Genomic DNA, 16,524 nt, shown 5'->3' on the forward strand with positions numbered 1-16,524 from the left:
CTGAAATGCTATAGTCTCTGTTCCTTTCTTCTCGATATCAGGATGGGGCACAGATTCACATGCATGTGCCTGCTCAGAGTTGAGGTAAGTTGACTGTGCTTATATGATCTTGGTGTAGCCTCCTGCTCAAGATGAAAGAAAGCTCTTAACTACAACAGCAGACAGTTGCCTAAACACTCATGGCAAATACCTAGTATAAGATCATGGGTACTGGACAGAGCAGGGTAATGAACTCATTAGGTGGAGAATAGGCAATGCCTTAGCCTGGGAAACTTGTCCTTCCACAACTGAAATGGATCAAATCATGAAATGCTGTGTGTCAAACACTGTACTGAGTATATTAGGGCAGCTGCATAGATACATACAATAAATCCCAGATCTTCAAAGAGATGCCAGTCAAATGGGCTTGAGGAGAAAGTGGCTAAAGCTGAACCCTAATCCTGAAATGTGGGGCAAGAAGTCTCACCCCACATTACCTGCACCCTTACCTTCCTGGAATTCGCTATGGAAAATGAGTTGGGTTTTCCATGGTGTATATGCTAAAAGGCCTCTTGGAGGTGTGTGCTTGACAAAGTCCTGGAGCATGCCCCTATCTCCACTATCTGCTTCTGACAGTCCTGCCTCCTGATATAAAGAGTATACAGAAGCATGCCAATCAAAGTTGTCTTGATAGCAGATAGGATAAAGAAGTTTGAGAAGAGACCATTCCAGTAAGAAATGGGAGTGATTTTCACAACTGCTTGATTAGCACCCTTCAAGAACACAGCATTTCAAGGCTCTCTATCCTTTTAACGGGGCTTGGGTTCTGCTCCTCATTTTTCTGACCTAAAGGAGGTTCTATTGTTGATTTTTTAAATTAATAGTATTACATTACACATTATTGCAACTGCATAGGACAAATACCTACGTTGTGTACTTTCACTCTCCAATCCGTCACCTGGGGCAGGCATCACTAATCAATCATGATACACTTCTCTCCTGTATCAGGATGCAACCTCAGAATCCTTTTCATCACAGTATTGCAATCAAAATAACCATGTGAGATGACACCTATTTCACATCTCTGGGATAGTAGTTAGCAGTAAAGCATTCAGAATTGTTCACAATTCTGAATCCTGGTTCTATCAGGTTCTATCAGCAGTTTCACTGCTCATTAGCTGTTTAACTTTGAACACATTAACACGTCTCTCTAAACTGTCCTTCAGAGGAAAAGCCTATGTTCCTACAAGAACTTAGGATGAGCAAACACATTTGGATTGAGAGGAGTCAGGCAAGGCTTTCTTGACGAGGGAGTGCTTGAGCTGAGATATGGGCAGGATGGGAGCACTGTCACCACAGAGAGGAGCATGCTGCATGAGAGAAGGTCTCTGAGGGCAGAGGACAAAGGTCAAGGAATCATCAGGCAAGTACCAGACTACAAAAGGCTTTTAGAACATATTAAGTTTTGTCATTATCCAAAATGCCATGGTTGACCATACAAAGGATAAAGCAGAGAGAAGGTAAGATCAATTTCTAATCTGGAGGGCATTACCACTGTCTCTCTGATGGTGATACATACCATAGGAAGACATGGGTTGAGATGAGAAGATCAGTTACAAGGTGGCTGCCATACAGAGAGGAAAACTATAGTAACTCAGATTAGAAAGGCAGCTTTTAAGACTGGGAGAAGTAGAGAAAACTCAGAGATCTATGAAGGCTTAAATTAAGAAAGATGTAGTGGTGCATTTAGGGAGAGGTCAAGGATAATGCCAGGGGTTTGGGTGGTAGCATTAACTAAGACAGCGAACATCAAAGAAGAACAGGTATGTTTTTGGTCTGGTTTTGTATTTTTGTGAGAAAATATTTGCAGATCCAAGTAAAAGTATTAAGTAGGCAGATGGACACATAAAATCAGTCTTGCTGGCATATTTAATCAATGTATGAACTTTCACATAGTCCCAAAGGTGTCCTCTAGAAGATCATGGATTGAAGAAAGAACCAGCTGATTCTCCCAGCCCAGCCTGGACATAAACACTCACAGCAGAGCCATCTACTCAAATGCCTACCTACACTAAGAATACTTATCCTTGCTGCTCCTGCCCAGAGTCTGAATGCTGAGAAACTGGATCCTAGGAGGAGATGTAAGGAGCATCCAGTGCCACTTCTTGGCCATATGGAGATGTGTCAGAATGAGCCCGTGAGAGAGGGTACTGACCACATTTTACAGATTTGAAAACTGAGCCCCATCAAATTGAAATGACTTGTCCACAGTTATAACGGGAGTTATTTGCAAGGCAGGGACCTATATCCACATACTCCCAAAACTTTTCAGCATTTCCAATTTTTCAAAAGTTTCTAAATCCCTAATTATGAGAATAAGTACATGGAAGAGGTACCAACAAATCTATGAATTTAACCCCTGTCCAGATTTCTAGTTTCACTCATTCATTCAACAAACATGCACTGGGTGTCATTCTAAGTGTCAAACACAGGGACAAAGAGAAGGGTTGGTATAAACTCAGGTCTTAGTTAATCCAAGGACTAGGTAAAATGTCTGACTGTATGGGTGAAATACAGAGTTTTGAAATTTCATTCATATTTGTGGAAATTCAAAAACATTTTCCAGCTTTCTAAAGTAGTCCAAAGCGCCACAAGAATTCACTTTCATCAAATGATTTGCCTTCATGATGTCAGAGTATAAAAACTCTAGTAGCCACAAGGATTTGATTTGATTTTTTCACAGGGAAAGAGCACACAAAAGGTATGATGCCTACCTACTCTCTGAAAGAAACATGCTTCCTCACGTGGGATCAGAAAGATTGTGTTCCACAAGTAACAATGGTCCTGTCTCCTGAGGGTCATACATTTAGTTCAGTGAGGCCTCTGAAAGTTCAGATCTCTATCAGAAACAGCCAGACAAATTCAAGCCCCTTTGATATCTGGTTATCGGTATGAAAACAGGACTTCTGGCGCTAGATACTGCTGATGAACCACAGTGGGCAAGGAGTCTTTATTGCAATTCTGCCTGGAGCCAGCTTTAAAAAGCTGAATAAAAGAGAAGAGCAAAGGAAAAGATTAGCTGGGGCTTTCCAACCCTTAAACTTGCCATTATAGTTTGGGTTTTGCACAAACTTCAGGCTCCTTGTTCTGTTTACCCACTATGAAGGATTACTTACTTACCATCATTTAAGTTGTGACTAAATGTCACAATTTACAAGGTTTGGGGGTGGGGGGTTGGATTTTGCTTATTTGGAATTGTTTATTTTTAATCTTCATCTAAGGACATGCTTAGAGAGAAGGAGAGACAGACAGACAGACAGACAGACAGACAGACATTGATTGGTTGCCTTCCGTACATGACCCAACCAGGAGTCCAGATATCGAACCCATAACCTGGGTATGTGCCCTGACCAGGAATCGAAGCAAAAACCTTTCGGTGCACAGGACAACACTCAACCAACTGAGCCACTCTGGCCAAGGCTATAGGTATTTATACTGATATAGGTATATATGCTGATAAAATATTAATAAAAGAATGTAAACTATCACAAATGCTCCGATTATGACTTGTGAAATGGGTTTGTTTTAATATATTTTTATTTATCTCAGAGAGGAAGGCAGAGATAGAAACATCAATGCTGAGAGAGAATCATTGACCAGCTGCCTCTGCACACCCCACTGGGGATTGAGCCTGCAACCTGGGCATATGCCCTGACCAGAAATCGAACCATGACCTCCTGGTTCATAGGTCGACACTCAACCACTGAGCCACACCCACCAGGAATGAAAACAGGTTTGCATTCAGTAAGATGAGATATGTAAATGGTATATTGCTGGCAGTAAACAATAAAGTATTAAGATGAAAGGATTAAGGAGTAGCAGGGGAGAAGAAACATGTTTCAGTTTTCTATAGTGTGGTTTATTTGGGGAGGGGAGGATAATTAGTTTCTTGACAGGGTGTGAACCCAAGGTGGCATAGTGAAATAGTCCCCACAGTAAGCCGGTGATCGAGTGGAATACTTTTACTTTTTCCCTTTGTCTGTGTGATTGTAATCATTACCTGTCCAATTTTAGCCAGGAAAAAAAGCAGAAGACACTTATTTAAAACTTAAGTCTTGGTGAAAATTTCACATCCTTTGGTCCACGTACACAAGGAGGACCTGTGGAGTGTTTTTTTAACCTGGATTCAAATGTTCATCTAGCCATTTCCTTCAAATCCTTGCCTGTTAAGTGGGAAGAAGGAGAAGAAAGGAATATTTGCTGAGTGCTTACTATGTATCAAGCTCTGGGCTTGGCAATTTTTCATACATCATTTCATCTAATCTTCACATCAGCCCATGAGACAAGTATTAGCCTTCAGTTTATGGGTGATACAGTGAGGCTTCAAGACATAAATAATGTGTTACAGTCAGACAGCTAGGAAGTGGCCAAGCCAGCATCCAAACTGAGAACTGTTTCGAATCTGCTCCTTTCTCTCTCTGCATATAACCTCCTTGCGACTGAATTAGTTTACAGGGACTGATAAATATCTGTTGAATCAGAACCTCCCTATTACCATCAAACCCTATGAGATCCCACTCTAGTTTCTTCAACTACCTTGACCAACCTAGGAAGGAGAGGTTTCCCCTTTGCCACTGGGTGAGCCTCTGTCTTCCGGTCCCATGGAAGACAGACACCCACATGCTTCCGAAGGGTAGCAGGAGGCCTCTCTGCACCTGAGAAGAACACAGCCTGAGGGGTGTAGGTGTCTGAGTCAGGGCAGCCCTGGGCATCGCAGCTTCCCCAGGTTGCAGGTCCTGAGCATTCCCCAAGCCCATCTGTGTGCTGACACACAGCATTGAGTGAGAAGTTCTGCTCAGTTAGAGCAGAAAGGGGACTTGGGGAGGGAAGGAAGAGGGAACACTGGGGGAGTGGAGCGGGGCTGTCAAAGGGCTCCCTCTTTCTCTCCATCCTAGCCTCTTCAGCCACAGGCTTTCCACAATCCCAAGGGACAGGGCCACCAGGTTCTGGTCCCGTTTTAAAACTGACTCCTAATTCCAATTCAGCATTGCTCTACAGAAAGCACATAAAGGTATTTATTTTCCTAGATCCACCATCATTGTATCAATACAACTAGCCTTTCCTTTCTCCTTTTGTTCACCGTGAGGTGAGGTAATTTCCCTTTTTAATATGACCAAGACTATTTTTTCCCTTCAAATGCAAGAAAAGAGTACTAACATTAACAACCCCAAACTGTTCCAGAATATAGTCTTTTCACTGGCTTTTTTGCATTACAATACATTTAAAGGCTCAGATAGAGAGCTGAATTAAAGATAGACACTTCCCTAGTATTTTGAAATCTTTATGAGTTACAATCCTTTTGATGCAAAGGGCTTCTTTTTTAACCATAATGTCTTTTATGTGGGTAGTTAAAAAAAAAAAAATGTTCACGGTAACAAATGCACCAGGAAAAAAAAAAGGTTAGAGGGAAAAATGGAAATCCTGTTTGTGTCCATAGGTGAATTGTTGCTGTGAGGCGGCTGCAATTTGACTTTGTACAAAAAGGGTCACTGAACAGAAGGTCAGGCAGCTGGCCATTTCCATCTCAAAGATGCTATCAAAAGGCCAAGAGGCAGTTCACCCAGCAGCCCTTTAGCAAACAAGATTTTCTCCTCTCTCATTTATGATTTTTTTTCCAAAATAGTTTAGTGAGAAAGGTCCCTGATTCATTTCTCCTAGAACACAAGTGGCTTGTGTGAGGTTTGGGGAGGACTTTAGTTTAAGGAATTGGAAGAGTTTTGAGTAATGAGGAGCCATTTGGTGGCCACTTATCAAAGGTTTTGCAGCAAGGTAATAAATCACAGCAGAGCTCCTTCATTCCAGGCTGAGACAAGTGGGGAAAGGTAACTCTGTTATTAGGAATTATGGCTTGTCACGTCTGCAATGAGAGAAATCGGTTTTTGCAAACACCTCGCTTATTAATTAAAAGCCCCTTGCAAAAACTATAAGAGAAAGGTGCAACATTTGGGAAGATTATGATTTTAATTGAGTTTGAGGTCTTAGTAGTTAGATCTGATCTAGTAGCTATTTGCCAGGCAAAATTATGCTGGGAGAGCTAGAAATTACAAACCCTAAATTTCATGGGTTCCTATGATGTAAACACAGCAGAAATACAAGAGCAGTCACCCAGCCCAATATTGCTCACTGTTGAAATTCTTGTGGATGTTCCTAAGAGCAGATCTCCAGTCACTATTGAAGAAAAAAGTAATGGTTAACACTAAAAGCACCACTCTTGGGCTTGCCTGTCATGGAGACCCAGGATAGGCTGGACCAATGCTAAGAGAGTCTTGGCCCATTGTGATCAGAACCACCAGCCTGAGGCCAACCCAGAGAACAAGCCAGCCCTAGCAGTAGCAAAGGTCAACACCAGGGAAGTCCCATCCATCCACTGATCCTAGAAATGCACAAGAAAGCTAAGGAAAGGTCAGGAGCTGCATAAATGCAGGAACAGGGTGACACAAAGAGCAAGGGTGGATGAAAAATACAAGGTCCATGATATTACTATAAAAAGGGTGTTTAGTGAATCAGGGCTTTGTCGTAAGAGAAGCGATGGTATCTAGCAAGGCTTCAAGCTATAGGCCAGGTCAGGTACGGTACCGGTACCAGCTGTAATGTTCCCCCAAGCTTCTTTAAGAAGCCCTCATTCTTTTGCCTTCTTTAACCTTTTTCTCTGTAAAATATACAAATGGTTTCCCAGCTGGTCCTTTTACCCCCACGACAGCATGAGCCTTGATTGACCCATCCCTGATGACCAAGTCATTAAGGGCACAGAGCAGCCATGGAAATCTCACAGAGGTTGAGGCGGGGGTCTGGAAACAAACTCCTGGAAGAGTATGCCTACAATTTCTTTGCTGCTTTGGCCATGCTAGTGAGCTCTGTGCCCAATTATAAAAATAATTCTAATCCTCTTGAAGAATAAATGAAAAAGCTTAATGAATAACTGCTCTATTTTGAAGAATTACTTAATACTATGAAGGAAAAGTATGATTGCCCCCAAATATTCTAGCAGTTTTAATTGAGTGCTACCTAAAATCTAATAAAATGAATGAACTTACCTTTTCTTATCATTTCATCTTTCAAAATAACCCTGATTTAACTCATTTTATACTTACAAGGGCAAAAAGGAAGCCTCTTGCTCTTCACATTTTTCCAGAAAATTTCTGTCTCCAATGCTTAGGAGAAATGTCTGCTGGCAGGAAGGAGGGGTGGGGAGAGAAAAGGGAGGGAGGGAGGGAGGGAGGGAGGGAGGGAAAAAGAAATGGAGAAAAAGAGAGGGAAGAAGGAAGGGAGGAGGAAGGAGAGAAGAAGGGAGGGAGGGAAGGAGGGAGGGAGGGAGGGAGGGAGGGAGGGAGGGAGGGACGGACAAATACAATACTGCACTGGCTGCTGCTTCAAGAAGCAATCACTGGCATCTGTCAGAACTCCCACTAAATGAGGCTCTGTCTTATCATGTGTTTGCTCTGGTCCCATACACCTAATTGTGTGGCCTTGACTATGATGGAATTTGTTCCTTAAGGAAACAGGGAAACATGAGCCTTGGTGCTTTAATAGGAAGGTATCTTCTGAAGTAATAAATGACCCAGAGGTTGGATTTGGCAGCAGGGGAGACTACTTCCTACCATCTCCCCAGAGGTGTCAGGAGCAGCCTGGATCATTAAAGAGACAGAAAGGAATTTGGAAGGAAGATGGCATGAGTAGACAGGACAGGAAGAAACATGTGAGATGATGTCATGGAAGAGAGAACAGATCTTACTGAAGTCTCTGCCTGTAACAACTAAGCTTTATCTGTTTGGAACAATACACTTTGAATCTATCTCTTAGTCGCTGGGCAAATTCATTAATAAGAACCTTTAAGAGGCCTGCCTAATAATTCCCCAGTGGTGGCTGGTGGGTTTCTAGAATAAGAGAGACTAAATCCAGACTCACAGTGATGTTGTCACTGCCCACAATGTCTCTCTACCCTCCTTCTGCAAGTAGTTTCTCCTTGCACTTCCAGCCCCACACCCTACTGTCTCCACTGCAGAGTCCCTTCAAACCACAGAGAATGTCTGAATCCCCATGGAGGTTCCCGTGGCCAGCCCTCTGCATAAGCCTCCATGCAGAGAGCAAGCAGCAGAGGCAAAGAGCGCACACATGTCCATGGGCAGATGTTCACATACCCACTGAATACAGTAGGTCATCCTATGAAATTCCTGGAGAGAGGAAAGAACATCGGCATCCAAGAGAGTGTGGCCAGAGTAGTCTGACCAAAATTCACCCGCTAGGTATGAGGACAATTGAAGGAGTTTGCAATGGCCTATAATAATAATGCCTTCCTTTTCATCCACCTGCTTTCTTTGTTCACACAGAATAAAAATCCTGTCAGTTGTTATTATTCCTCCCATTTAACCTCCGAGAGAGATGAGACTCAGGTTAAATGGCTGCTCTAAACTAGTGAATGGCAGAGCCAGGACAGACACTCTGACCCCCTAACTCCACATCCAGCCATCCCAGAGCCAGGAATGGTCTGCTTGAGGAGTGTGGAAAGCTCTTTCAATCTAAACAATAAATCCCTAATCGACCTGAGCCAGCGCTGGGAATTCCCACTGTCTGATGCCCTTGGGACTAAAGAATAGCATCACCAGTGTCTTCTCTGGATGCAGCAAACCAGCAGTGTTTCTTAGACCTGAGTGAGGTGATGGACGAGACAAGAGGAACACAGAACCAGCGTCTTATGCCCACAAGTCCTGGTGGGTAGAGGGCTGCCAGGAGGAGTCAGGACAATCAGGAAGCAGTTGGAAGGTCCCTGGTACCAGGTAAAGAAATAGGAATAAAAAGGAAAGAAAAATAGAGACTGTCTACTCACAGAAAGGAGCCACCAGCAATCACAGGGTGGCTACAGGAGACAAGCAATTTGCCTCTCCTCCAGGTAAGCCTGTTGCAGGCACTGGCTGGAAAGAGGAGAGGAGACTGCCCAGGGGTTCAACTTAGGCTCATGCCCTAGCCTCACCCACATCCCCTCCCAAGCCCTCTGGACCTCAATCTAAAGATCTCAGATAATGCTTTTACCCTGGGTTACTTGAAAACCAAGCTTGTGAGATAAAAATTTAAATAATCAGACCCTCAAAACTCAGAGTGATTGTCAAGAGTCACCTGGGCTCTAGTAACAGGAGCACTGGCCCCAGTCTAAGACATGGGGTAGAAAGAATCAACATCTATTGAGTTCCCCCTACATACTGGGTACTATGCCAGGCATTGTGCATGTGTTTCTTATTTAAGCCTCCCAACAGCCCTGTAAGAATGATTATCTCCATTTTACAAGTGAGGAAACTGAGGCTCAGAAATTAAGTAACTTGTCCAAGATCCCAAAGCTAGTGAAGCAGCAAAGACAGCATCTGAACAATCTGGCACAGATTATGCTCTTTCCACCACACAAACGGCTTCAGTAAATTTTATGGAATTATTTCAAGAAATAAATTAAACAGTGGTAATAAAACTCTGGATAAACCCACAGCACTCTGCAAATACCAGCTCCATGTGTGCCTGTGTGAATAATCATTGTACACAGGCAAGTATTCAGATCTCCAGTTCCTTGTACAGAACAGCCATGTGAATTAGTGTCAGTGGCATGTTTCTCTCCACAAAGCAAACATCTGTACCTTACACAATTCCCCTGTGAGCCCATCAACACCATGGCCATTAAATGTGGTCCCAGATGAAGTATGAGCATGCCGGTCAAAAAGGGATATTCACAGGCTGAAAGCACTTTATGATTATCAAGGGACAAAAAATGAATTAAAATCACACCCTGCTAAGTACCACAGAAGTATTTTCAAATTAGCATCGTTGCCGCTATCTCCCCAGTCCCTGTCATGTGGGTTGTACCTGCTGACATGTCCCTCAGGAAAACTAATATGTTCAAATCAGACCTGAGACAGCTGATTACAGTTTATTCTACATGCCAATGCCAACAGAAGCAGACCCGCTTTGTCAATGGGAAAAAAATGCTGTGGGCTCTCTCCCCATCCTAATGAAATGTGTGCCATTTCTGTGATTTACAAATTTCCACCAAGGCTGAGACTAGAATAAAACAAGCGAGCCATCTAGAGTGCAAAATTTAAGAAAGAACTCATTCTCTGGGTCATGCAAGTGCAGACCCTGTACTTGCATGTCGCTGAGAGTGAGCACCACCTAAAAACTTGCATGGCAGGCACCATTCAAATTGTCCAGCACCAGCACCTAACCTAACAGGAGCAAATTTTTCCTTTTATCTACTGCCATTTTTAAATTCTTGAAAAGGTGAGATGATAGTGGAGGAGCAGATCAGCGGTAGCCTGGGACTAAGGGTCAGAGGAAGGGACTGGCTGCAAAGAGGCAGGGGAAAACGTTTTAGGATATTGGACTTGTTCTGTGTCTTGATGTGATTGAGATTCATCAAACCATACATATGGAACTACCAAATTTTATTACATGTAAAGTACATTTCAATAGAGATGGAAAATGCCATTTTTCACAACAGAACAGCATAACGTAAGAATGTCAGTGAAAATCTTTCTGTTACACAGAGATGGAAATATTAGGTCTGCCAAAATATCTCAATAACAGGGTACTTCATCAGAATATGTCAATATTTCATGGTATAAATCACCACCTGTCAGCTGCCTGAGGTAGAGCTGTGGAACACTGAACATGCTCAGAGTGTATGTTTCTCCATCGCACCCTCCAGGAGCATTAGTTAACCCATTAGAAGTCAAAGGCAATAGCACTCTCAAGTGGACTCTCGGTAGGCAAGTCTGGTACATAGAGAAAGAAGGCAAGGGTTTTGAGTCAACATGGAACTCTGCTGTTCCATAGCCCAAACATGTGGTATTCCCAGAGCCTTATCCTAAGTCCATTTCCATATTTACTTGGCAAATCAGAAATGTGAGGCCCAGATGTTTTTGCCTTGCCCATTTGATTTACCAGGGGACAGCCTGCTGGCACCAAAAAAATCCCCTGGGAATCTATAAGGTTGAAGACTACAAAGACTGATAGTAGAAGAAATTTCTCTTGCTCTGTTACCCCTAAGGGTAAAGTATCTAGAACTGTGTAGATAAAACCATTGCTCCACTCTTTTTAAAGCTCTGCTTAGATGCCCCCATCTCAGAGCCATTCAGAAGTGCCTGGAAAGAGGAGGTCCATGAAGATACCTGCATACCCCTTTGGGGATCCTACACAGCAATGCTGAGAGGAAGAGATAGATAAGGTCTCAGGCTTGGCACTCAGAGTCCTGATTGAAACCTCAGGCTGGCAGTAGAAAGAAAAAAAACAATAGACTACTTATGTCTCTCACTCAACAAACCTCCCAGTCTCAAATTCAAGAAATACAGCATTGTTATTTCAATCCACTAATTCTTTGTCAAAAAAGTCTGATGGGAAACTGGATCTGGGAACTAGAATGAGCACCTCAGTAATATATGCCTCCCCTGAGCTGGATTTCAATAGAGCTCGAAAATGCCATAATGCCATTTTTTATCGGTCCACATCACTTCCTGAATGGTCATCAAGAAACCCTAATTCGGTGAGAACAAATCCAAACTTGTTCAAAATTGTGAGCATTATTACTCACAATTCTACCCCTCACCTGGATCCCTAGACTAGAGATTAACAATAGGTAGCCAGTCACCCAAGCCCCAATCTGAGAAGACACCTGGAATCCTCTCTCCTCCTCAACCACCATCATATTCAATTATTCACCAAATACCATCAATTCTGTCACACAGATATCGCCTAAATCCATGTCCTTCTCTCTTCATTGCTACAAATAACACTTTTCCTGACAACTCTTAATTGTTTCTCCACTTCCAGTGGGATGATTCTGTTTCATCCTCTAGAGCAGTGGTTCTCAACCTTCTGGCCCTTTAAATACAGTTCCTCATGTTGTGACCCAACCATAAAATTATTTTCGTTGCTACTTCATAACTGTAATGTTGCTACTGTTATGAATCGTAATGTAAATATCTGATATGCAGGATGGTCTTAGGCGACCCCTGTGAAAGGGTCGTTTGACTGCCAAAGGGGTCGCAACCCACAGGTTGAGAACCACTGCTCTAGAGCTAATGCTGTTGGAGCCCCACCCAGGTCCCTTTACTGACTGATGCACTCATCCCCCAGAGGCTGCAGTCTTGGGCTGCTAACAGCTCACACCTACACCCTTCTCTGGAAGACAGCCAATGGAGCCATTTTACCTGGAGATACCTAAGACACCATTCTTCCTTTAGGGGTGGGGGGTTCACAGGACAACCTCTGTAGTTCATGCTCCAGAGCCTTCCCTCCCATATCAAGCTAGATTCTTCTTGAAACTACATCTTTGTCCAGCTTCTTCCTTTGCCCTGTTTTACTTCCCTCACTCTCTTATATTTTTCCTCTGAGAGCACCCTTCAGTAAATCACTTATACAAGAATCCCCAACTCATGCTCTGCTTCTAGAGAATCTGATCTTAAGATATCCTTCATACTGGCACAGAATAACTTATTTTCAAAGATATAGTTGATCATGGAAATCCTCAGCATACATCTTTAAAATTTATACCTCATTATGTACATATGACCAAAGACCTTAATATATCATATAAGCTCTTGCCTATTTCTCCAGACCCGTGGTTGGCAAACCGCGGCTTGCGAGCCACATGAGGCTCTTTGGCCCCTTGTGTGTGGCTCTTCCACAAAATACCACGTGCGAGCGCGCACATACAGTGCGATTGAAACTTCGTGGCCCATGCACAGAAGTCGGTATTTTGTGGAAGAGCCACACTCAAGGGGCCAAAGAGCCGCATGTGGCTCGCAAGCCGCAGTTTGCCGAGCCGCAGTTTGCCGACCACTGCGAGTCCAGACACTTCTCCCACCTGTCCCCTGTCCCAAGTTGCCCACTCCAACCAGGCCTTCTACCCTTCTCATCTACTAAACTAGTTTACTTCCCTCAAAAGCCATGCTGTTTCACACCTCTATACAAGCTCATGTTCTTCCCTTTGCCCAAAACTCATTTCACCATCTGTCTAAGCTCCTGTTCATACACTAAGACTCAGCTTAAACATCACATCATCCTTTAACTTTTCCTGAGCCTTCCCACCCTCTTAGGCAGAGTCAGATACCCCATCCTTCATAGTTAAGTGGTGTTGTTACCACATTTGCCCTGTTGTATTGTATTTCCATGTTATCATCAAGATAATGCAGTACAATGTTACTGTGAGTTTTATCAGGACAGGGACTATGTCTTAGACATCTTTGTATTCCCATGCCTAACAGTGCCAGCACAGAGTAGGTACTCAACAAAAATTTATTGAAGACATGTACAACCAAGCCATATTCCATTCTCTAGCCCTAGGAGTGTTCTTTCCTTTTGTTTCCATTGTTTCCAAAACAATGGTATGGGCTCATTGTTCCACCTTATCTTGCTTTCTGCAAAGTCCAGTCTGCACTGTGGCTTCCCTCCCCAGGTATTTCTGGGGTGTCTGAGAGATACATTTGTATCCCAGGAGTCACCTTAGCTGCCACTTGTCAGGTGTAGATCTGGAATACTACTCTAGGCTTCTCTGAGGTTCACTGCTTGGCATAACCAGCTTCTCCAGGTCACCTGAGAACTCTCAGTACCAATTCTTCCCAAATGAGGACACTGACTCTTCCTTGATTTTCCAACACATACTAGTAGTTTTAGGCAAGCTGTGTGCTCAGCACTTTTACTGAAAGCTTAAGGGTACCAGAGAGGAGTTACAATACAAGGAAACCCCACAGAACTCGGTGTGAGTAATCACTGCTCCCAGAGCCCATGGAGTCATGCCTCTGAAGGCATCTCTCTCCTAGACCCCTAGTACACATGCCACCATGTTTCCAAGCCAGCCTACTACCTCCATGGACAGAAGCTTCCCACCTAGAAACCAACACCTGACACCCTCTTCACTCCAGCTGGGGGAGGAACTCTCCCCTTTGTCTCTCTGTCAGTATCAAAACAATCACTGCAGAGATTCAACTGTCACAATAAACAACACTTTACATCATTTTGAGTTTAGCTCCCTCCTCATAAGTCTCAAACTGTCCTTTCCAAGCAGGATCTGCACTTTGCCTTTGCATTACCAAAGGCATAGTAAAATGTCAGAGTCCCCAGATCAAAAGAAAAAGAGAGAGGACAGTCTTCCCACCTTCCACAATATAAAATCTCTACCTCTGAAAAACAGAAAACTGCTATTATCTTTGAAATAGAGTTTCACTAACCATCAAGCTTTCACAGGCACTGTATTCTAAACTCACAGTATTGCCCTACTGAAATGAATACATAAATAAATGGATGAAAGAGTAAACCAAAAGTATTCATGTTAAAGTAGTTAAGTAAGGCTTTAGGAAAGGGACTCGCAAGAGGGATCACCTAAACCTACAGAGAAGGAGGGGACTCATTCTAGGGAAGAACCATAGAGCAAAGGTCAGAGTCCAGCAAAAGGAAACTTCATGACACTTTCTAGAAAACTGGGAGATTCATGTATCAATTAGAAGTGGTCAAACTAGAAGGTGAGTAAGATCCCTTCCAGTGCTGATATCTACTCCTTCTATAATAGAAGTGATTTGTGTATTTAAAATGATAGGCGATGGCAAATCTTTCAAGGTTTTTGCTGTGGTCTTATATCACTTTGTGGGTTGCTAACTTTTGGTAGAAATAGTTGCACTGAATCTATCTTCATACTAGAAAAAAAGATGGGGGCGGGGGACTGCCAAAATATTAAGAGTGCCTCTTGATTCGTGGTTCTCAACCTTCCTAATGCCACGACCCTTTAATACAGTTCCTCATGTTGTGGTGACCCCCAACCATAAAATTATTTTCTTTGCTACTTCATAACTGTAATTTTGCTACTGCTATGAATCGTAATGTAAATATCTGATATGCAGGATGTATTTTCATTGTTACAAATTGAACATAATTAAAGCATAGTGATTAATCACAAAAACAATATGTAATTATATATGTGTTTTCCAATGGTCTTAGGCGACCCCTGTGAAAAGGTCGTTCAACTCCCAAAGGGTCGCAACCCACAGGTTGAGAACCGCTGCTCTTGATGGTGAAATTATAGATGAATTGTTGTTGTTGTTGCTGCTGCTGCTTTTAATATATTTCTGTATGTCCCCAATTTCTTGCAAGAAGCATTTACCATCTTACGATAAATCTGAAGAAAAGCATTGCTACAATATTCATAATTTTTCAAACAAACTCTAAGAAATATCCTGGGTAACAATTAAATTAAAAGGAAATAATCTTCATTGAGCAAACTTAGTCCCCTCTAATGGCACATTTACTAAGAAGCTAATTCAGCCACTAACACATTACCTCTCAAAAACTGCAGAGAAGAGCAATGACCAAGTCAGCATTAAAATCCAAAGAGTTGTATCTCTTTGGTCTATTCCCAAGCCACCTATCTTGATGAGAGCACAGAGACATAAATATTCCTTTGGAAAAATCTTAGCAAGAACCAGAGACAAGCAGGATGGCATGGAGGATTTCACTTCATCCCAGAAACACATCTTCTAGGAGCTAAATCAGGAAAGAAGTGGTATCTGTGTGCAAAGAGCACATAACCTCATCTGTGCGCTATTTACTGAGAGTACCTAGAATAGAAATTGGATTGGAGCATCCAAACAATTGAAGCTCACACTAAAGGAGGAATAAAAGAGTTTAAAGCGATATGCTTCTCAGAAAGAAAGGTATAGAGTTAGAATGTGGCCTGGCCCAGGGGGTGAAAGAAATCCTTCATGGACTTGGGAATCATCATTAAGATTAATGCCAACTCACACAGAGGGCATGAGGTATCATTTGGAAGATGGAAACATCAACAGGAAATACCTGAATGAGCCTAAAAGGTGACAAAACAATGCCTGGAAACAAGAAGACAATGGAGGGGCCATGTGATCATTCAAAGTGAACACGTGGAAAAGGCAAAGGTCAGTGGTGAGATGGGAAGAGCTGTCAGTGGGACAAGCCAGATGAAGGATGAAGTGAGCGTAGGGGCAGAGGGAAAAGAATATCAAATGAAGAGGTCACCATACCATGTGCTACCTTCTTTACGAAGGGACTCAGTCACCTGGCCAACAATTCTTCAAAATAGAGAAGAAATTATCTGCCAGTTTTGAGCTCTGTAACTGTAATAATTCTTAGCTAAGGTCTTAGCTTCTGACTGAGAACTCCAGCTCAGCATGCTTCAATACAGATACTAAAAGAATTTTTGAAATAAAATAAATCAGTAAATTTTTGAAATAAAATAACTCAAGACATATGTCTGAGTCTTAAACCAAAAAGGAATAGCAAACATTCATGAAAACATTAGCTTAGGAAACATAGATTAGCAATCTAAAGGGTTTTCTAGGTCAGAAAAGGGGTCACACCAGAGTTTGGGCTTGGTCACTATGGAATTTCCCAATCCTGGAAATCCAATCCAATGTAAAATCCCTGAAAAGTATTCTAAGGAAATTTCGATTCTACAGAGATGGCTGAAAAAGAGTTCTGCAAATG

The sequence above is a fragment of the Myotis lucifugus genome, unplaced genomic scaffold, assembly GCF_000147115.1.
Source record: "Myotis lucifugus unplaced genomic scaffold, Myoluc2.0 scaffold_23, whole genome shotgun sequence".
Taxonomy (NCBI): Eukaryota; Metazoa; Chordata; class Mammalia; order Chiroptera; family Vespertilionidae; genus Myotis; species Myotis lucifugus.